The following is a 24,668-nucleotide window of genomic DNA, read 5'->3' as shown; positions in this document are numbered from 1 at the left end:
CACAGAACAAAGTAATAATATTAAAGGCTACAAGAAAAAAAAGTCAAATAACAAATGAATGCAGCCTAATCAGAATTACATCTGTTTTCTCAACAGAGATTCTAATAGTCAGAAGGACCTGGACAAATTCCTTGCAGACTCAAAAAAGATCACAAATAGCATCCCAGTCTAATATATCCTGCAAAATTTTCAATTACACACAAGGAGAAAACAAGATATTCTATGATGAAGAAATGGTTGAAAGTGTCTATCCACAAATCCAGTCCTACACAGCAAAAGAGATGAAAAACTCCAAAACAAGGAGGGAAACTACACCCTACAAAAAGCAAGAAAGTCCTCTTCTTTCAACTAAGCCAAAGGAAGATAGCCACACAAACATATTTCCACCTGTAAGAACAAAATTAACAGGAACTAACAATCATTGGTCCCTAATATCTCTCAAAATCAGTGGACTCAATTTCCCAGTAAAAAGACATAGACTAACATACTGGATATGTACACAGGACCAAGCATTTTGCTGCATACAGTAAAAACACCTCAGTGACAAAGACAGACACTACCTAAGAATAAAAGGCTGGAAAACAATTTTCCAAGCAAGTGGTTCCAAGAAACAAGCTGGAGTAGCCATTCTAATGTTGAATGAAATTGACTTTCAGCCAAAAATTATCAAAAAAGATAAGGAAGGACACTTCATGTTCATAGAAGAAAAAATCCAATGAGATGAACTTCTCAATCCTGAATATTTATGCTCCAAATGCAAGGTCACCTACATTCATAAAAGAAACCTTTCTAAAACTCAAAGCACACATGGAACCTCACACAATCATAGTGGGAGACTTTAATACCTTACTCTTAGCAGTGGACAGATCACAGAAGCAGAAACTAAACAGAGACACAGAGAAACTAACAGAAGTTATGAACAAAATGGATGTAACATTTATCTATAGAACATTTCATCCTACAAAAAAAGAATATAACTTCTTCTTGGGACCTCAAGGTACCTTCTTCAAAATTGACCATATAATTGGTCATAAAACAGGGTTCAGTGGACACAAGAAGATTGAAAGAATCCCATGCATCCTATCAGATCACCATAGACTAAGGCTGGTCTTCAATAATAACAGAATTGACAGAAAACCCACATACACATGGAAGTTGTACAACGCTCTACCCACTGATAACTTGGTCAAGGACGAAAGAAAGAAAGAAGTTAAAGACTTTTTAGAACTTAATAAAAATGAAGACAATGTACCCAACCTTATGGGACACAATGAAAGCAGTGCTAAGAGGAAAATTCATATCCCTGAGTGCCTCCAAAAAGAAGCTGGAGAGAGCATACAATCCCATCTTGAAAGCACACCTAAAAACTCTAGAATAAAAAGAAGCAAATACACCCAAGAGGAAAAGACTGCAAGAAATAATGAAACTCAGGGCTGAAATCAACCAAGTTGAAACAAAAAGAACTATACAGAATATCAACAAAACCAGGAGCTGGTTCTTTGAGAAAATCAACAAGATAGATAAAACCATTATTTAGACTAACAAGAGTACACAGAGAGAGTATCCAATCAGAAATCAGAAATGAAAATGGAGACACAACAGAAACTGAGGAAATTGAAAAAAAATCATCAGGTCCTACTACAAAAGCCTATATTCGACAAAGCTGGAAAATCTGGATGAAATGGACAATTTTCTAGACATACCAGGTTCCAAAGTTAAATGAGGATCAGATAAACCATCTAAACAGTCCCTTAATTCCTAAATAAACAGGAGCAGTTATTAAAAGTCTCCTAACCAAAAAAAAAAAAAAGCCCAGGACTAGATGGATTTAGTACAGAATTCTCTTAGACCTTCCTAGAAGACCTAATGCCAATACTGTCCAAATTATCCCACCAATTAGAAACAGAAGGAACACTACCCAATTACTTCTGTGAATCCACAACTACACTGCCTCCGCTGGTGCAGCTCCTTTCCACAGGTGCTCCTTAGGTTGCTCGGCTGGGCTGAGCCAACAGAAGACTGTTCAGCTGGCAAAGTATGCAGCAGAGATTTTGACAGCGACTTTGGGAGAGCAGATCTCTTCCCCAAGTGGTAGTGTTACACCTCTTACGGAAAAACCTCTCAGATGATGGAATAATTACTGCACAACTTTAATCATTCTGAACAGGATTCCTAAATACAGTTTTGAATGGGTCAGTGTCTGCCAGCAGGTACTTTTTATTGGTTTGGCGTGGGAGGTTGGGAAGTCCTCATCTACATATTTGAGGCCATGGTCCTCCTTCTATGTTTGATCTCTCTGGAGCTTATGCGACCTGTGGTCATGTTCTTACCTGTGAAGGAGGGGACTGGGGTGTTGCCCTACCTGACTGATCTGTCTCAAACCTCTCTACAGGGGTTTGTGGGAGGCTGTAGATTTGTGAGAAGGGGGTGATCTCTTGGGAGACTGGGAATGCTCTTGTGGTCCCTTGGGGTCACTGGGGATTTGATCAACCTTGACCAGGAATCAGGGTACCTTTCACAGCCGCCCACCCTACATTGTATCAGATTTTCATAGAGGATTTAATATAAATACTGTCTAAACTACTGCAAAAAGTAGAACCAGAAGGAACACTACCAATTCCTTCTATGAAGCCACAATTCCACTTATAGCTAAACCACACAATGACCCAAGAAAGAAAGAGAAATTCAGACCAATTTCCCTTATGAAAATAAATGCAAAAATAATCAATAAAATTCTCACAAACCAAATCCAAGAACACATCAAAATGATTACTCATCGTGATCAAGTAGGCTTCATCCCAGGGACTGAGGGATGGTTAAATATATGAACTCCATCAATGTAATTCATTATATAAACAAATTCAAGAAAACACATGATCATCTCACTAGATGGGGAGAACACATTTGACAAAATTCTTCATGATAAAAGTCTTGGAAAGATCAGGAATTCAAGGCCCATATCTAAACATAGTAAAAGCAACATACTGCAAAACAGTAGCCAACATTGAGCTAAATGGAGAGAAACTTGAAGCAATCCCACTAAAATGAGGAACTGGACAAGGCTGCCCACTCTCTTACTACCTATTCACTATAGTACTCGAAGTCCTAGCCATAGCAACCAGACAACAAATGGAGGTAAAAAGGATACAAATTGAAAAGGAAAAAGTCAAAATATCACTATTTGCAGGTGATATGATAGTATATATAAAAGTTTTACCGGAGAACCTCTACAGCTGATGGACAACTTCAGCAAAGTGACTGGATATAAAATTAACTCAAATAAATCAGTAGCCTTCATCTACTGAAAGGATAAACAGGCTGAGAAAGAAATTAGGGAAATGATGCCCTTCACGATAGTCACAAATAATATGAAATACCTCGGTGTAACTCTAATCAAGCAAGTGAAAGATCTGTATGACAAAAACTTTAAGTCTCTAAACAAAGAAATTGAAGAAGATCTCAGAAGGTGGAAAGATCTCCATGCTCATGGATTGGCAGGATTAATATTGTAAAAATGACCGTCTTGCCAAAAGCAATCTACAGATTCAATGCCATCCCCATCAAAATTCCAACTCAAAACTTTATAGCATTAGAAAGAGCAATTTGTGAATTCATTTGGGATTACAAAAAACCCAGGATAGCAAAAACTATTCTGAAAAATAGAAGACCTTCTGGGAGAATCACCATACATGACCTGAAGCTGTATTCCAGAGCAATAGTGATAACACCTGTATGGTATTGGTACAGAGACAGACAGGTAGATCAGTGGAATAGAATTGAAGACCAAGATATGAAGCCACACCAATGGTCACTTGATCTTTGACAAAGGAAGTAAAACCATCCATTGGATAAAAGATAGCATTTTCAACCAATGGTGCTCATGCATCTTGCAGTCAGCATGTAGAAGAATGCATATTGATACATTCTTTTTTTTTTCTTTTTTTCAGAGCTGGGGACTGAACCCAGGGCCTTGCACTTGCTAGTCAAGCGCTCTACCACTGAGCTAAATCCCCAACCCCATATTGATACATTCTTATTGTATCAAGTCAAAGTGGATCAAAGAATTCTGTGTAAAACCAGATAAATGCAAGCAAATAGCAGAGCAAGTGGGGAAGAGCCTCAAACACATAAGCACTGGGGGAGATTTCCTAAACAGATCAATGGCTTATGCTCTAAAATAAAGAATTGAAAAATGGGACTTTATAAAATTGCAAAGCTTCTGTAAGGCAAAGGACACTGCCATTAGGAAAAAATGACAACCAACAGATTGGGAAAAGATCTTCACCAATCCTATGTCTGATAGAGGGCTAATATCCAATATATACAAAGAACTCAAAAAGGTAGACTCCAGAGAATCAAATAACTAATTTAAATGGGTTCAGAGCTGAACAAAGAATTCTCAGTTGAGGAATATTGAATGGCTGAGAATCACCTAAAGAAATGTTCGACATCGTTAGTCATCAGGGAAATACAAATCAAAACAATCCTGAGATTCCACCTCACAGCTGTCAGAATGGCTAAGATCAAAATCTCAGGTGACAACAGATGTGAGCAAGGATGTGGAGAAAGAAGAACACTCCTACTTTGTTGATGGGATTGCAAGCTGTCACACCACTGTGTAAATCAGTCTGGAGGTTCCTCAGAAAAGTAGACATTGCACTACCTGAGGACTCAGCTATACCTCTCCTGGGCATATACCCAAATGATGCTCCAACGTATAACAAGGACACATGCACCACTATGTTCATAGCAGCCTTATTTATAATAGCCAGAAACTGGAAAGAACACAGATGCCCTTCAACAGAGGAATGGATACAGAAAATATGGTACATTTACACAATGGAGTACTACTCAGCTATCAAAAACAATGACTTCATGAAATTAATAGGCAAATTGATTGAACAGGAAAATATCATCTTGAGTGAGGCAACTTAGTCACAAAAAAACCACACATGGTATGCACTCACTGGTAAGTGGATATTAACACAAAAGCTCAAATTATTCAAAATACAAGCCATAGACCACATGAAGCTCAAGAAAAAGATGACTAAAGTACAGATGCTTCAGTCCTTTTTAGGAGGGCTAAGAAAAGTATTCATTGGAGGAGATATGGAGTCAAAATTTGAAGCAGAGACTAAAGGAATGGCCATTCAGAGCCTGCCCCACCTGGGGATCAAGCCCATATACCTACAGCTACCAAACACAGACAATATGGTTGATGCCAAGAAGTGCATGGTAGCAGGAGCCTGATCTAGCTGTCTGTGCAGAGGCTATGCCAGAGCGTGACAAATATAGAGGTGATTGCTCACAGACAACCGTTGAATTGAGAATGGGGTCCCCATTGCAGGAGCTAGAGAAAGGACTGAAGGAACTGAAGGGGTTCACAACCACATAAGGAAAACAATACCAACCAACCAGAGCTCCCAAGACTAAACCACCATCCAAAGAGTACACATGGACAGACCCATGGCTCCAGCTGCATATGTGGCAGAGAATGGCCTTGTTGGGCACCAATGGGAGGAGAAACCCTTGGACTTGCCAAGTTTCGACATGCCAGTGTAAGGGAATGTCGGGGTGGGGAGGTTGGAAGGGTGGGTGGATGGGTGGGGGAACACCGTCATAGAAGAAGGGGGCATGGGATAGGCAATTTATGTATGGGAGGCTGGGAAAGGGGATAACATTTGAAATGTAAATAAAAAGTCCAATAAAAATGTTAAAAATGAAAAAATTATTCCACTGAGAAGAAATGTAAAGAAATTTAAAGTTTCATTTTATAGAGCTACAATCAACCAGATACTCAAACCACATAAAGATTCAACAAAGAAATAGAATTTCTCCTCTGAACATTGACACAAAAAGTCTCAATAAAATGCCCACAAACTGAATCCAAGACTAGATAAAATATCATAGACCATGATCAGTCTTCATTCCAGATACATGAAAGTGGTCCAGTATATGAAGATCTGTCACTGTAATCCACCATATAAATACAATGAAAAGAAAACCCACTTGATAATCTTATTAAATGTTAAAATAATTGACAAAATTCAACACCCCTGCATGCCAAAAGTCTTGGGGAGGTCAGGGACACAAGGGACATACATAAACATAATAAAGTCTATTTACAGCAAGGCTACATATAAAATTGACTTAAATGGAGAGAAACTCAAAGAAATTCCATAAAACCATGAAAAAGACAAGGTTGTCTACTCTCTCCATACTATTCAACATAGTACTTGAATTTAGAGCTAGAGCAATAAGACAACTAAAGGAGATCAAAGGGTTAAAATTGAAAAGGAAGAAGTCAAAGTATCAATATTTGCAAATAATATGATAATATACATAAGTGACCCCAAAAATTCTACTGGGGAACTTCTACCACTGAAAGACACCTTCAACAAAATGTCTGGATACAAGATTAACTCAAAAAACTTCAGTAGCCCATTTATATAAAAATGATAAATATGCTGAGAAAGAAATCATGGAAATAACACCCTTCACAATAGCCACAGATAATATAAAATAACTTGCTGCAACCAATCAAGTGAAAGACCTCTATGACAAGAACTTCAAGTCTTTGAAGAAGGAAATTGGAAAAGATATCAGAAGATGGACAGATCTTCCATGCTCTTGGATCTGTAGGATTAACATAGTAAAATGGTCATCTTATCAAAAGCAATATGCACATTCAACACGATCCCCATCAAAATCCCAACACAATTCATTACAGGCCTTGGAAGAAATATACTTAATAACATATGAAAAACAAAACAAAACCAAGGATAACTAAAATCAATCCTGTTCAATAAAAGAACTTCCAGAAGTATCACCATCCCTGATTTCAGGCTCTAGTACAGAGCTACGGTAATACAGACCACATAGTATAGAATTTTGATCCAGCAGCATGATTGTTCTGGCAAGAGATCACACCCAAAGATCTACGTCTATGTGATCTGGCTGCATTGCAGACATCATTGCAGACATACCCTTAGTACACACGTTTAAGATCGAAATAGTTTGTAGAAAGAAGCAGCCATTTTTGAAAGTGACATCTAATTGAAGGGCAAATTAATGAATCAGAGAAAGATTTGTCAGAATGAGTCAAAGATAGGATACACCCCATTCTCACAAGGAAAGAGCCATTATTTAAGAGCAGTTCAGGGCGAGAGAGTCATCCAGTTGGGACCCAATACAGTGAGGGCAGCTCAGTGGAGTTGAGTTTGTGAGTCATGTAGTTCAGTGTAGATCATCACAGGCAGTTGAAGCCAGAGATCAAAAAAGAGGCTGACGATTAGAATAAAGTGCCAGAGTTAGTTTGAGGCCAAGGAGAGAAATTCAGTGAGAAACTGAGAGAAGCCATATTGAATCTCTCAACTTGGAGAGAAGTTCAATCCAGAACAGCTGAGTTAAACCAACCAGCCAGAATTCAGGAAAAACTAGAAAGGGAGAGCTTATTAAGCAGTAAATCTCCAAGACAACAATTACATATGACAAATAAAAGATACTTTTATAGCATGTTATTGGCATAAAAACAGAAAGGTAAATCAAATTGAAGACCAAGTCCTAAATCCACACACCTATGGACATCTGATTTTTTATAAAGAAGCCAAAATATTACAACTGAAAGGAAAAAACATCTTCAATAAATGATCCTGGAATAACTGGATGTCTGCATTTAGAAGAATAAAAATAGATACAGATCTATTGCCCTGCACAAAACTCAATTCCATGTGGATCCAAACCTCAACATAATCCAGATATACTGAACATGAAAGAACAGAAAGTGGGGGATAGCTTTGAACACATTGTCACAGTAGACAACTTCCTGAACAGAACATCAGTAATGTGGGCACTAAGATTGACAATAAATGGAACCACATGAAACTGAAAACTTTCTGTAAAACAAAAGATACAGTGAATAGGACAAAAGAGAAGCCTATAGATTGGGAAAAGGCCTTCACCACCTAAAAGATGGTTAATTTCCAAAATACATAACTCAAAAAATTAGACATCAAACACAAAATAACCCAATTTTTAAATGTGGTACAGAGCTAAACATAAAATTCTCAACAGACGGGTTTAGTGCAGAATTCTATCAAACCTTCATAGAAGACCTCATACCAATATTATCCAAACTATTCCACAAAATTGAAACAGATGGATCACTACCGAATTCCTTCTACGAAGCCACAATTACTCTTATACCTAAACCACACAAAGACACAACAAAGAAAGAGAATTTCAGACCAATTTCCCTTATGAATATCGACGCAAAAATACTCAACAAAATTCTGGCAAACTGAATTCAAGAGCACATCAAAAACAATCATCAACCATGATCAAGTAGGCTTCATCCCAGGCATGCAGGGATGGTTTAATATACAGAAAACAATCAACGTGATCCAGTATATAAACAAACTGAAAGAACAGAACCACATGATCATTTCATTAGATGCTGAGAAAGCATTTGACAAAATTCAATACCCCTTCATAATAAAAGTCCTGGAAAGAATAGGAATTCAAGGCCCATACCTAAACATAGTAAAAGCCATATACAGCAAACCAGTTGCTAACATTAAACTAAATGGAGAGAAACTTGAAGCAATCCCACTAAAATCAGGGACTAGACAAGGCTGCCCACTCTCTCCCTACTTATTCAATATAGTTCTTGAAGTTCTAGCCACAGCAATCAGACAACAAAAGGAGGTCAAGGGGATACAGATCGGAAAAGAAGAAGTCAAAATATCACTATTTGCAGATGATATGATAGTATATTTAAGTGATCCCAAAAGTTCCACCAGAGAACTACTAAAGCTGATAAACAACTTCAGCAAAGTGGCTGGGTATAAAATTAACTCAAATAAATCAGTTGCCTTCCTCTATACAAAAGAGAAACAAGCTGAGAAAGAAATTAGGGAAACGACACCCTTCATAATAGACCCACATAATAGAAAGTACCTCGGTGTGACTTTAACCAAGCAAGTAAAAGATCTGTACAATAAGAACTTCAAGACACTGAAGAAAGAAATTGAAGAAGACCTCAGAAGATGGAAAGATCTTCCATGCTCATGGATGGGCAGGATTAATATAGTAAAAATGGCCATTTTTCCAAAAGCAATCTACAGATTCAATGCAATCCCCATCAAAATACCAATCCAATTCTTCAAAGAGCTAGACAGAACAATTTGCAAATTCATCTGGAATTACAAAAAACCCAGGATAGCTAAAGCTATCCTCAACAATGAAAGGACTTCAGGGGGAATCACTATCCCTGAACTCAAGCAGTATTACAGAGCAATAGTGATAAAAACTGCATGGTATTGGTACAGAGACAGACAGACCAATGGAATAGAATTGAAGACCCAGAAATGAACCCACACACCTATGGGCACTTGATTTTTGACAAAGGAGCCAAAACCATCCAATGGAAAAAAGATAGCATTTTCAGCAAATGGTGCTGGTTCAACTGGAGGTCAACACGTAGAAGAATGCAGATCGATCCATGCTTATCACCCTGTACAAAGCTTAAGTCCAAGTGGATCAAGGACCTCCACATCAAACCAGACACAATAAAACTAATAGAAGAAAAACTAGGGAAGCATCTGGAACACATGGGCACTGGAAAAAATTTCCTAAACAAAACACCAATGGCTTATGCTCTAAGATCAAGAATCGACAAATGGGATCTCATAAAACTGCAAAGCTTCTGTAAGGCCAAGGACACTGTGGTTAGGACAAAACGGCAACCAACAGATTGGGAAAAGACCTTTACCAATCCTACAACAGATAGAGGCCTTATATCCAAAATATACAAAGAACTCAAGAAGTTAGACGGCAGGGAGACAAATAACCCTATTAAAAAATGGGGTTCAGAGCTAAACAATGAATTCACAGCTGAGGAATGCCAAATGGCTGAGAAACACCTAAAGAAATGTTCAACAACTTTAGTCATAAGGGAAATGCAAATCAAAACAACCCTGAGATTTCACCTCACACCAGTGAGAATGGCTAAGATCAAAAACTCATGTGACAGCAGATGCTGGCGAGGATGTGGAGAAAGAGGAACACTCCTCCATTGTTGGTGGGATTGCAGACTGGTACAACCATTCTGGAAATCAGTCTGGAGGTTCCTCAGAAAATTGGACATTGAACTGCCTGAGGATCCAGCTATACCTCTCTTGGGCATATACCCAAAAGATGCCTCAACATATAAAAGAGACACGTGCTCCACTATGTTCATTGTAGCCTTCTTTATAATAGCCAGAAGCTGGAAAGAACCCAGATGCCCTTCAACAGAGGAATGGATATAGAAAATGTGGTACATCTACACAATGGAATATTACTCAGCTATCAAAAACAACGAGTTTATGAAATTCGTAGGCAAATGGTTGGAACTGGAAAATATCATCCTGAGTGAGCTAACCCAATCACTGAAAGACATACATGGTATGCACTCATTGATAAGTGGCTATTAGCCCAAATGCTTGAATTACCCTAGATCCCTAGAACAAACGATACTCAAGACGGATGATCAAAATGTGAATGCTTCACTCCTTCTTTAAATGAGGAAAAAGAATACCCTTGGCAGGGAAGGGAGAGGCAAAGATTAAAACAGAGACTGAAGAAACACCCATTCAGAGCCTGCCCCACATGTGGCCCATACATATACAGCCACCCAATTAGACAAGATGGATGAAGCAAAGAAGTGCAGACCGACAGGGGCCGGATGTAGATCGCTCCTGAAAGACACAGCCAGAATACAGCAAATACAGAGGCGAATGCCAGCAGCAAACCACTGAACTGAGAATAGGTCCCCCATTGAAGGAATCAGAGAAAGAACTGGAAGAGCTTGAAGGGGCTTGAGACCCCATATGTACAACAATGTCAAGCAACCAGAGCTTCCAGGGACTAAGCCACTACCTAAAGACTATACATGGACTGACCCTGGACTCTGACTCCATAGGTAACAATGAATATCCTAGTAAGAGCACCAGTGGAAGGGGAAGCCCTGGGTCCTGCTAAGACTGAACCCCCAGTGAACTAGACTATGGGGGGGAGGGCGGCAATTGGGAGGGGAACACCCATAAGGAAGGGGAGGGGGAGGGGGATGTTTGCCCGGAAACCGGGAAAGGGAATAACACTCGAAATGTATATAAGAAATACTCAAGTTAATAAAAAAATAAAAAATAAAAAAATTCTCAACAGAAGAAAACCAAATGGTTGAGAAACACTTAAAGAAATGTTCAATATTCTTAGCTATCAAGGAAATGCAAAACAAAATGACTCTGAGATTTAACCTTACACCTGTCAGAATGGCTAAGGCCAAAAACACAAGTGAGACTCATGCTGCAAGAGTGTGGAGCAAGGAGAACACTCCTCCATTGATGGTGAGGGTGCAAATTAGTAGAGTCAATTTGGAAATCAAAATATGGTGGTTTCTCATAAAAATGGGAATCAATGTACCTCAAGTCACATCTATACAACTCCTAGGCATATACCAAAGAACATCCTATCACAACACAAGAACCATTACTCAGCTGTGTTTAATGACACTTTATTTGTAACAGTCAAAAACTAGATATTCCTCAACTAAAGAATGGATGAAGAAAATGTGGGCCATTTACACAGAGCATACGGCTCATCTGTTAAAAATAATGACATCATTAATTTGCAGGCAAATGGATGGAACTAGAAAAAATAATGCAGAAAAATAATGAGGAAATCCAAACCCTGAAAGACAAACATGGAATGTATTCAGTTCATTATATTAACCGTAAAGTGAAGGATAATCATGCGGTGATCCACACATCCAGAGAATCTAAGTAACAAGCAGGGCTCAAAGGGAGAATGCATGGGTCTCCCTGGAAAGGAAGATAGAATAGATATCTTGGGTAGAGATATGCTAGGGAATTGGGAGCAGGAGGGTTCATGTAGCAGGAGGATGCAGAGAGAGAATACTGGGAGAGACAACTGGAATGGGGAATAGGGGAAAGGAGGAATCCCAGGGCTGAGCTAGAAATCTAGTGCAATAGAAACTTCTAGGAATCTATGAGGGTTGCCCCAGCTAAAACTCCTAGGAATGGGGGATACAGATCATGAACCAGGCATCTTCTGTAACCAGGCAAGATTTCCAGTGGAGAGACCCCAAAACAGCCACAAATCTTCAAACTACATGTTTCTTGCCTACAAGATCTACAGGGGCAAATGTGGTGCAGAAACTGTGTGAGTGGCCAACCATTGACTGGTTCAACTTGAGACCCATGCCATAAGAGAAAGCCCATTCCTGACACTGACTGGAGGGTAGGACCCAGAGGCTGCATAGCCTGTAATCCTCAGATAGAACCAAACATTCAACCAGTCTGGAAATCAGTCTGGAGTTTCCTGAGAAAATTGGACATTCCACTTCCTCAGGACCCAGCTATACTTCTCCTGGGTATATACCCAAAATGACACATGCTCCACTATGTTCATTGCACCCTTACATATAATAGCCAGAAGCTTGAAAGAACCCAGATGCCCTTTAACAGAGGAGTGGATTCAGAAAATGTGGTACATCTACACATGAGCACTACTTAGCAACCAAATACAATGACTTCATAAATTCATAGGCAAATGGATTGAACTAGAAAATATCATCCTGAGTGAGGTAACCAAATCACAGAAAAACACACATAGTATGCACTCATTGATAAGTGGATATTAGCCCAAAAGCTGGAATTACCCAATTGAAATACCATATGAAACTCAAGAAGGACAACCAAAGTGCAGATGTTTTACTCCTTCTTAAAATGGGGAACAAAAATATCCATAGGAGGTGATATGGAGGTAACGTTTCAAGTAGAGACTGAAGGAACGGCCATTCAGAACCTGCCCCACATGTGGCATTTATATCTCTATCTATCTATCTATCTATCTATCTATCTATCTATCTATCTATCTATCTATCTATCTATCTATCTATCTCTCCCAAAACTAGATAACTTGATGAAGCTAAGAAGTGCATGCCGACAAGAACTGGATATAGATCTCTCCTGAGAGACTCAACCAGAGCATGTCAAATACAGAGGCGAACACCAGCAGTGAACCACTGAACTGATTATGGGACTTAATCCTTTGGAGGAATTAGAGAAAGTATCAAAAGAGTTGAAGGGGCTTGCAACCCTATAAGAAAAACAAATCCAACCAATCAGAGCTTCCAGGGACCTAACCACTATCCAAAGACTACATGGACGGATCCAGGGTTCCAACTTCATATGTAGTAGAGGATAGCCTTTTTGGGCACCAGTGGAAGGGGAAGCTCTTGGTCCTCCCAGGGTTGGACCTGCAGTGCAAGGGAATATTGGGAAGGGGTGCTAAGGGGGGTCTTTAGGGGGATACTCTTATGGGGGAGGGGGGAGGGATGGTGGCTTATGGACAGGAAAGCAGGAAAGGGAATAACATTTGAAATGTAAATAAAGATATGTATCCAATAAAAAAAGAAAAAGGTATTCTGACATCAGAATAGAAAATGAGAAATATGTTATGCTGAAGGAATTGTTATGTCTATATTTCCACAGGAAAAGAAAAGCTATTGATAGATATCAGACATGACAAAGGGAAACCTCCTGAAGACCTCGGTGACAGAGAAAATGAGGGAGACTAATATGATCAACAACGTATGGTGATATTTATGTCTATGTATGTAGAGACAACTCTGGAACTGGTTGAAACTAAAATATCTATATGCAGCCAATAATACTTACTGAATACAAAATTGTTATAACTTGTTATTACATACCATCTTTTAAGGTGGCATATATAAGATTTCTATTACAGCTTGATTATGTGATCAAAGTTAACCTCTAAGGAAAGGCAATTGTCTTCCTTTATTGATCTTTATTTTTCTTTCTTTTTTTTTATTAACTTGAGTATTTCTTATTTACATTTCGAATGTTATTCCCTTTCCTGGTTTCCGGGCAACCATCCCCCTAGCCCCTCCCCCTCCCCCTATATGGGTGTTCCCCTCCCCATCCTCCCCCCATTACCGCCCTCCCCCAGCAATTATGTTCACTCGGGGTTCAGTCTTGGCAGGACCAAGGGCTTCCCCTTCCACTGGTGCTCTTACTAGGCTATTCATTTCTACCTATGAGGTTGGAGCCCAGGGTCAGTCCAGGTATAGTCTTTGGGTAATGGCTTAGTCCCTGGAAGCTCTGGTTGGTTGTCATTGTTGTTCATATGGGGTCTTGAGCCCCTTCAAGCTCTTTCAGTCGTTTCTCTGATTCTTCAACGGGGGTCCCGTTTTTAGTTCAGTGGTTTGTTGCTGGCATTCGCCTATGTATTTGCTGTATTCTTGCTGTGTCTCTCAGGAGATATCTACATCCGCTTCCTGTTGGCCTGCACTTCTTTGCTTCATCCATCTTGTCTAATTGGGTGGCTGTATATGTATGGGCCACATGTGGGGCAGGCTCTGAATGGGTGTTCCTTCAGTCTCTGATTTAATCTTTGCCTCTCTCTTCCCTGCCAAGGGTATTCTTGTTCCCCTTTTAACGATGGAGTGAAGCATTCACATTTTGATCATCCGTCTTGATTTTTCATTTGTTCTAGGCATCTAGGGTAATTCAAGCATTTGGGCTAATAGCCACTTATCAATGAGTGCACACCATGTATGTCTTTCTGTAATGGGGTTAGTTCACTCAGGATGATATTTTCCAGTTCCAACCATTTGCCTACGAATTTCATAAAGTCGTTGTTTTTGATAGCTGAGTAATATTCCATTGTGTAGATGTACCACATTTTCTGTATCCATTCCTCTGTTGAAGGGCATCTGGGTTCTTTCCAGCTTCTGGCTAGTATAAATAAGGCTGCTATGAACATAGTTGAGAACGTGTCTTTTTTATATGTTGGGGCAACTTTTGGGTATATGCCCAAGAAAGGTATAGCTGGATTCTCAGGCAGTTCAAGGTCCAATTTTCTGAGGAACCTCCAGACTGATTTCCAGAATGGTTGTACCAGTCTGCAATCCCACCAACAATGGAGGAGTGTTCCTCTTTCTCCACATCCTCGCCAGCATCTGCTGTCACCTGAGTTTTTGATCTTAGCCATTCTCACTGGTGTGAGGAGAAATCTCAGGGTTGTTTTGATTTGCATTTCCCTTATGACTAAAGATGTTGAACATTTCTTTAGGTGTTTCTCAGCCATTCGGCATTCCTCAGCTGTGAATTGTTTGTTTAGCTCTGAACCCCATTTTTTAATAGGGTATTTGTCTCCCTGCGGTCTAACTTCTTGAGTTCTTTGTGTATTTTGGATATAAGCCCTCTATCTGTTGTAGGATTGGTAAAAATCTTTTCCCAATCTGTTGGTTGCCGTTTTGTCCTAACCACAGTGTCCTTGGCCTTACAGAAGCTTTGCAGTTTTATGAGATCCCATTTGTCGATTCTTGATCTTAGAGCATAAGCCATTGGTGTTTTGTTTAGGAAATTTTTTCCAGTGCCCATGTGTTCCAGATGCTTCCCTAGTTTTACTTCTATTAGATTGAGTGTGTCTGGTTTGATGTGGAGGTCCTTGATCCACTTGGACTTAAGCTTTGTACAGGGTGATAAGCATGGATCAATCTGCATTCTTCTACATGTTGACCTCCAGTTGAACCAGCACCATTTGCTGAAAATGCTATCTTTTTTCCATTTGATGGTTTTGGCTCCTTTGTCAAAAATCAAGTGACCAAAGGTGTGAGGGTTCATTTCTGGGTCTTCAATTCTATTCCATTGGTCGATCTGTCTGTCTCTGTACCAATACCATGCAGTTTTCATCACTATTGCTCTGTAATACTGCTTGAGTTCAGGGATAGTGATTCCCCCTGAAGTCCTTTTATTGTTGAGGATAGTTTTAGCTATCCTGGGTTTTTTGTTATTCCCGATGAACTTGCAAATCGTTCTGTCTAAGTCTCTGAAGAATTGGATTGGTATTTTGATGGGGATTGCATTGAATCTGTAGATCGCTTTTGGTAAAATGGCCATTTTCACTATATTAATCCTGCCAATCCATGAGCATGGGAGATTTTCCATCTTCTGAGGTCTTCTTCAATTTCTTTCTTCAGTGTCTTGAAGTTCTTATTGTACAGATGTTTTACTTGCTTGGTTAAAGTCACACCGAGGTACTTCATATTATTTGGGTCTATTATGAAGGGTGTCGTTTCCCTAATTTCTTTCGCGGCTTGTTTCTCTTTTGTGTAGAGGAAGGCTACTGATTTATTTGAGTTAATTTTATACCCAGCCACTTTGCTGAAGTTGTTTATCAGCTTTAGTAGTTCTCTGGTGGAACTTTTGGGATCACGTAAATATACTATTATATCATCTGCAAATAGTGATATTTTGACTTCTTCTTTTCCGATCTGTATCCCCTTGACCTCCTTTTGTTATCTGATTGCTCTGGCTAGAACTTCAAGAACTATATTGAATAAGTAGGGAGAGAGTGGGCAGCCTTGTCTAGTCCCTGATTTTAGTGGGATTGCTTCAAGTTTCTCTCCATTTAGTTTAATGTTAGCAACTGGTTTGCTGTATATGGCTTTTACTATGTTTAGGTATGGGCCTTGAATTCCTATTCTTTCCAGGACTTTTATCATGAAGGCTGTTGAATTTTGTCAAATGCTTTCTCAGCATCTAATGAGATGATCATGTGGTTTTGTTCTTTCAGTTTGTTTATATAAAGGATCACGTTGATGATTTTCCGTATATTAAACCATCCCTGCATGCCTGGGATGAAGCCTACTTGATCATGGTGGATGATTGTTTTGGTGTGCTCTTGGATTCGGTTTGCCAGTATTTTATTGAGTATTTTTGCGTCGATATTCATAAGGGAAGTTGGTCTGAATTCCTCTTTCTTTGTTGTGTCTTTGTGTGGTTTAGGTATAAGAGTAATTGTGGCTTCATAGAAGGAATTCGGTAGTGATCCATCTGTTTCAATTTTGTGGAATAGTTTGGATAATATTGGTTTGAGGACTTCTATGAAGGTTTGATAGAATTCTGCACTAAACCCATCTGGACCTGGGCTCTTTTTGGCTGGGAGACCTTTAATGACTGCTTCTATTTCCTTTGGAGTTATGGGGTCGTTTAACTGGTTTATCTGTTCCTGATTTAACTTCCGTACCTGGTATCTGTCTAGGAAATTGTCCATTTCCTGTAGATTTTCAAGTTTTGTTGAATATAGGCTTTTATAGTAAGATCTGATGATTTTTGAATTTCCTCTGAATCTGTAGTTATGTCTCCATTTTCATTTCTGATTTTGTTAATTTGGACAGACTCTCTGTGTCCTCTCATTAGTCTGGCTAAGGGTTTATCTATCTTGTTGATTTTCTCAAAGAACCAACTTTTGGTTCTGTTGATTCTTTCTATGGTCCTTTTTTGTTTCTACTTGGTTGATTTCAGCTCTGAGTTTGATTATTTCCTGCCTTGTACTCCTCCTGGGTGTATTTGCTTCTTTTTGTTCTAGAGCTTTTAGGTGTGCTGTCAAGCTGCTGACATATGCTCTTTCCTGTTTCTTTCTGCAGGCACTCAGAGCTATGAGTTTTCCTCTTAGCACAGCTTTCATTGTGTCCCATAAGTTTGGGTATGTTGTGCCTTCATTTTCATTAAATTCTAAAAAGTTTTCAATTTCTTTCTTTATTTCTTCCTTGATCAGGTTATCATTAAGGAGAGCATTGTTCAATTTCCACCTATATGTGGGCATTCTTCCGTTATTGTTATTGGAGACCAGTTTTAGGTCGTGGTGGTCCGATAGTACGCATGGGATTATTTCTATCTTTCTGTACCTGTTGAGGCCCGTTTTTTGACCAATTATATGGTCAATTTTGGAGAAAGTACCATGAGGAGCTGAGAAGAAGGTATTTCCTTTTGTTTTAGGATAGAACGTTCTATAAATATCCGTTAAGTCCATTTGGCTCATGACTTCTCTTAGTCTGTCTACGTCTCTGTTTAATTTCTGTTTCCATGATCTGTCCATTGATGAGAGTGGGGTGTTGAAATCTCCTACTATTATTGTGTGAGGTGCAATGTGCGTTTTGAGCTTTAGTAAGGTTTCTTTCACGTATGTAGGTGCCCTCGTATTTGGGGCATAGATATTTAGGATTGAGAGTTCATCTTGGTGGATTTTTCCTTTGATGAATATGAAGTGTCCTTCCTTATCTTTTTTGATGACTTTTAGTTGAAAATGGATTTTATTTGATATTTGAATGGCCACTCCAGCTTGCTTCTTCTGACCATTTGCTTGGAAAATTGTTTTCCAGCCTTTCACTCTGAGGTAGTGTCTGTCTTTGTCTCTGAGGTGTGTTTCCTGTAGGCAGCAGAATGCAGGGTCCTCGTTGTGTATCCAGTTTGTTAATCTATGTCTTTTTATTGGGGAGTTGAGGCCATTAATGTTGAGAGATATTAAGGAATAGTGATTATTGCTTCCTGTTATATTCATATTTGGATCTGAGGTTATGTTTGTGTGATTTTCTTCTCTTTGTTTTGTTGCCAAGATGATTAGTTTCTTGCTTCTTCTAGGGTATAGCTTGCCTCCTTATGTTGGGCTTTACCATTTATTATCCTTTGTAGTGCTGGATTTGTAGAAAGATATTGTGTAAATTTGGTTTTGTCATGGAATATCTTGGTTTCTCCATCTATGTTAATTGAGATTTTTGCAGGATACAGTAACCTAGGCTGGCATTTGTGTTCTCTTAGGGTCTGTATGACATCTGTCCAGGATCTTCTGTCTTTCATAATCTCTGGCGAGAAGTCTAGTGTGATTCTGATAGGTCTGCCTTCATATGTTACTTGACCTTTTCCCCTTACTGCTTTTAATATTCTTTCTTTATTTTGTGCGTTTGGTGTTTTGAGTATTATGTGACAGGAGGTGTTTCTTTTCTGGTCCAATCTATTCGGAGTTCTGTAGGCTTTTGTATGCCTATGGGTATCTCTTTTTTTAGGTTAGGGAAGTTTTCTTCTATGATTTTGTTGAAGATATTTACTGGTCCTTTGAGCTGGGAGTCTTCCCTCTCTTCTATTCCTATTATCCTTAGGTTTGATCTTCTCATTGAGTCCTGGATTTCCTGTATGTTTTTGACCAGTAGCTTTTTCCGTTTTACATTATCTTTGACAGTTGAGTCAATGATTTCTATGGAATCTTCTACTCCTGAGATTCTCTCTTCCATCTCTTGTATTCTGTTGGTGAAGCTTGTATCTACAGCTCCTTGTCTCTTCTTTTGGTTTTCTATATCCAGGGTTGTTTCCATGTGTTCTTTCTTGATTGCTTCTATTTCCATTTTTAATTCCTTCTACTGTTTGATTGTGTTTTCCTGGAATTCTTTCAGGGATTTTTGTGTCTCCTCTCTATGGGCTTCTACTTGTTTATTTATGTTTTCCTGGAATTCTTTCAGGCATTTTTGCGATTCCTCTCTGTAGGCTTCTACTTGTTCTCTAAGGGAGTTCTTCAAGTCTTTCTTGAAGTCCTCCAGCATCATTATCAAATATGATTTTGAAACTAGATCTTGCTTTTTGGTGTGTTTGGATATTCTGTGTTTGTTTTGATGGGAGAATTGGGCTCCGATGGTGCCATGTAGTCTTGGTTTCTGTTGCTTGGGTTCCTGTGCTTGCCTCTCGCCATCAGATTATCTCTAGTGTTACTTTTTTCTGCTATCTGACAGTGGCTAGACTGTCCTATAAGCCTGTGTGTCAGGAGTGCTGTAGACCTGTTTTCCTCTTTTATTCCAGCCAGTTATGGGGACAGAGTGTTCTGCTTTTGGGCGTGTAGTTTTTCCTCTCTACTGGTCTTCAGCTGTTCCTGTGGGCCTGTGTCTTGAGTTCACCAGGCAGGTCATTTGTAGCAGAAAAGTTGGTCTTACCTGTGGTCCCGAGGCTCAAGTTCGCTCGCGGGGTGCTGCCCACGAGCTCTCTGCGGCGGCAGCAACCAGGAAGATCTGCGCTGCCGTTTCCGGGAGCTTCTGTGCACCAGGGTTCCAGATGGCGTTTGGTGTTTTCCTCTGGTGTCCGAGATGTGTGTAGAGTGCAGTCTCTTCTGGTTTCCCAGGCGTGTCTGCCTCTCTGAAGGTTTAGCTCTCCCTCCTACGGGATTTGGGTGCAGAGAACTGTTTATCTGGTCTGTTCCTTCAGGTTCCGGCGGAGTCTCAGACGCAGGGGTCCTGCCGCTCCTGGGCCCTCCCCCACGGGAACCCAGAGGCCTCATAGAGTTTCCTCTTGGGCCAGGGATGTGGGCAGGGGTGGGGAGTGTTGGTGGTCTCTTCCCCTCTGCAGCCTCAGGAGTGCCCACCTGACCAGGCGGTGAGGTCTCTCTTCCACGGGGTCTGGGAGCAGAGAGCTGCTGCGCACCGGGATCCGCGGGTGTGGGCCTTCTGGTAAACACAGGAAGTGCCTGGTCCTAGAGGAATTCTGCCTCTGTGTGTCCCAAGTTCACCAGGCAGGTCTCTTTCAGCAGAAATGTTGATCTTACCTGTGGTCCCGAGGCTCAAGTTTGCTCGCGGGGTGCTGCCCACGAGCTCTCTGCGTCGGCAGCAACCAGGAAGATCTCTGCTGCAGTTTCCGGGAGCTTCAGTGCACCAGGGTTCCAGATGGCATTTGGTGTTTTCCTCAGGCGTCCGAGATGTGTGTGCAGAGTGCAGTCTCTTCTGGTTTTCCAGGTGTGTCTGCCTCTCTGAAAGCGAGACTTGAAGTTCTTATTGTAGAGATCTTTTACTTGCTTGGTTAAAGTCACTCCTAGGTACTTTATATTATTTGGGTCTAGTATGAAGGGTGTCATTTCCCTAATTTCTTTCTCGGCTTGTTTCTCTTTTGTGTAGAGGAAGGCTACTGATTTATTTCAGTTAATTTTATACCCAGCCACTTTGCTGAAGTTGTTTATCAGCTTTAGTAGTTCTCTGATGAAACTTTTGGGATCACGTAAATATACTATCATATCATCTGCAAATAGTGATATTTTGACTTCTTCTTTTCCGATCTGTATCCCCTTGATCTCCTTTTGTTGTCTGATTGCTCTGGCTAGAACTTCAAGAACTATATTGAATAAGTAGGAGGAGAGTGTGCAGCCTTGTCTAGTCCCTGATTTTAGTGGGATTGCTTCAAGTTTCTCTCCATTTAGTTTAATGTTAGCAACTGGTTTGCTATATATGGCTTTTACTATGTTTAGGTATGGGCCTTGAATTCCTATTGTTTCCAGAACTTTTATCATGAAGGGGTGTTGAATTTTTTCAAATGCTTTCTCAGCATCTAATGAAATGATCATGTGGTTTTGTTCTTTCAGTTTGTTTATATAATGGATCACGTTGATGGTTTTCCATATATTAAACCATCCCTGCATGCCTGGGATGAAGTCTACTTGATTATGGTGGATCATTGTTTTGATGTGTTCTTGGATTCGGTTTGCCAGAATTTTATTGAGTAATTTTGCGTCGATATTCATAAGGGATATTGGTCTGAAGTTCTCTTTCTCTGTTGGGTCTTTGTGTGGCTTAGGTATAAGAGTAATTGTGGCTTCATAGAAGGAATTCGGTAGTGCTCCATCTGTTTCAATTTTGTGGAATAGTTTGGATAGTATTGGTATGAGGTCTTCTATGAAGGTCTGATAGAATTCTGCACTAAACCCGTCTGGACCTGGGCTCTTTTTGGTTGGGAGACCTTTAATGACTGCTTCTATTTCTTTAGGAGTTATGGGGTTGTTTAACTGGTTTATCTGTTCCTGATTTAGATTCGGTACCTGGTATCTGTCTAGGAAATTGTCCATTTCCTCCAGATTTTCCAGTTTTGTTGAATACAGGTTTTTGTAGTAGGATCTGATGATTTTTTGAATTTCCTCTGAATCTGTAGTTATGTCTCCCTTTTCATTTCTGATTTTGTTAATTTGGACAGACTCTCTGTGTCCTCTCGTCAGTCTGGCTAAGGGTTTATCTATCTTGTTGACTTTCTCAAAGAACCAACTTTTGGTTCTGTTGACTCTTTCTATGGTCCTTTTTGTTTCTACTTGGTTGATTTCAGCTCTGAGTTTTATTATTTCCTGCCTTCTACTCCTCCTGCGTGTATTTTTATTGATCTTTATTAACCAAACTGTGCACCTTACATGCTCCATATAAATGTCTGTACAGATCTATATGTTTCCTGTAAGTTTTATATAGTACACGTTGAATGAAGGGACAGACAGCCCTGATAAAATTCACAATCCAATATGCTGAGATTCTAAGACATTCCATTTCAGCTTCTTGTTTGATTTGTCCTCAACTACATCAAAGCAGTTCCGTTTAAAAATTTGCTTTCAGAACTTTTTCCATACCAGCTAGCTCACCTATTCAGCTTTTCATCCTATCAAAGTCAAGATGTCATCTAAGCAATGTACTTTCTGAGTACACAGTGACTGGAAGGCAAATGATGCCAGCTAGCTCTGTTTTGACAAAATCTATTTTCCTATTTCCCTTTGGGCCCCCAGAAAGAAATTCTTTGCCCCAATTCATCTGGAAACAGACAAAAGTAGATCACTATGTCAAACCCTTATGTTGGGGTAGATGGTTTGGGTTATTTTATGAATTATATGTATGTTGTCACTTTAAAGAATACTTTGCAAATGCTGTAGCTTTGGACAGGGAAGAGCCTAGAGAGGTTAGACTCAGGGACTTTTTTTCCTCTTTTCTATCATTCCTTGGGTAAAGGGAGAAAGGATGGAAGAGAAAAAGGAGAATACAGTAATATCATAGAAGGTAGAAGAATAGACAAATAGGGATAGTTTATCAGATTTACTCTTAAACAATACACTGTATAACTATCTTATATTGCTAGAAATCTTAATAACTGATGCAAACCTGAAGTTATAATTCCTTACATTGGAAAAGGATTTATTTTGATACAGATTTAAGGGTTTTATTGGTGTGAATTTCTTATATTGATATACAAATGGTATTAATTTGCTTAGATCCAGCTCTTCTATAGCTACTATTAGAAACTGTTTTTTGGATGATTAAGCGATATGAGTTAAGGGCAAGATCACAAACTCATGGTTCTGAGCCAATCATAAAAGGGTGTTTTTTGAGACATTTCAATTAGAAATGACTGAGAGTAGTCAAGGTTTAACAGTTCAGAAATGCTTTGCATAGATAGTGTTTAGAGGCATGCGAAGTCCACAGAAACATTTATTGTCATTTCTTTATCAAAGATCATTTGACTAGAGACATGTCTTTTCCTGACAGCACCTCTTTTTTGGATTCAGAGAAGAAATAATTGAGCATCAATGGAGTTGTGGCAAGACAGTCACTAGGCAAGAATTGTCTCAATTCATCTATAGACCATAATGCTGTGCAGGAAATGGACACATTATGTGGAATAGTTGACTGACAGCTCTGCCAAGACAGGGTAAGTGGTCCTTAAAATTTCTGCATTACAAAGGTTTGTCAGATGATCCTGGAGCAGAAGGCTGAAGACTGATGCTTCAACATTTTGAGGAATAAGGGACTGTCCAGCAATCTCTACACATTGGTTAAGTTTAGGAAACTATGTTTTGTGCTTCCTATATTTTCAGGTAATATTTAAGTCATCTTCAGATTTCTGATGAGTTTAAAGACTGGTTGAGCTCTCATAGCCAATTCAAGATATTTAGCATTGAGACAGATGATATAGATTTGAGAGAGTGGTTTTCAGATACAAGCTAAAACCAGGACATAATTCAAGTGTAGAATTGTAAGCCTGTTAAGTTTGGATAGATGGTAGAATGCTTTATCTAAGTTGACAAAATTGACAGACTGGATGTTAAGTGTATCTTGTACTTTATAAACTGTATAATTGTAATAGTTGTGCTTAATTTATATGGTAGAGAAAAGAGCCTTTATTGGACAGAAAGGGGGTAAGGTTGTGGGTTGCTCTAGTGCTGCTCCCTTAAGAGGGGCTGCCCCAACAAGGAGTGAGTCATGCACTTAGGTAATTTCATGTGAATATTCTCCCTATTTTATTTAACTGGTCAAAAAAGTCTAGAGCCTGTGATTGGGCAATGTAAGGAAATAGTGGAGCTGGAGGCTTTAGAGAGCAAGAGAGAGGAAGGAAAGAGGAAGATGGAGGAAGAAGCAGCGGAAGAAATATGGAGCAAAACAATATTACTTGGATGAGCTGCAAGTAGCAAGGGATGCCATAGCTGGGACATAGAGTATTATAGTGGGATATCTGCCCAATCTAGGCATGCAGCTTATAAATATTATACTGAGTTGTGTGTGTTCTTTGTATGAGCTTATTGGGGTTAGAGATTTACCACAACACTCACTCACTTGTACAGAGTGAGTCTGTACAAAGCCTGTCTGCTTTCCAAAATGATGATCATGCACTAACCCTCAAAAGCTACATAAGAGGCACTAGTTATGTGCTTGCTTTTGTAAGAGTTGCTTTGACCATGTTGTGTCTTCCCAGAATATAACAGTAACTAGGACACATGAAACCAACTTTGGTCCTCTATATGCACATGCAACTGGAACATACACACATATACACCCAAAGCAACACACATATACACACACCATGACACACATACAAACAAACCTCCTATACATACATAAACAGATCCAAATACACATATACATAAATACATAGCCAAGTACACATACATAGAAACATAGAGTTGAAGGCCCTTTAAGACAGCATGGAAAAGAAAAAGGAGCTTTTATCCTTCTGGGCAGTCAA

The sequence above is a fragment of the Rattus norvegicus genome, chromosome 10 (genome assembly GCF_021556685.1).
Source record: "Rattus norvegicus strain SHRSP/BbbUtx chromosome 10, alternate assembly SHRSP_T2T, whole genome shotgun sequence".
NCBI classification, from domain to species: domain Eukaryota; kingdom Metazoa; phylum Chordata; class Mammalia; order Rodentia; family Muridae; genus Rattus; species Rattus norvegicus.
This window is presented reverse-complemented; position numbering follows the sequence as displayed.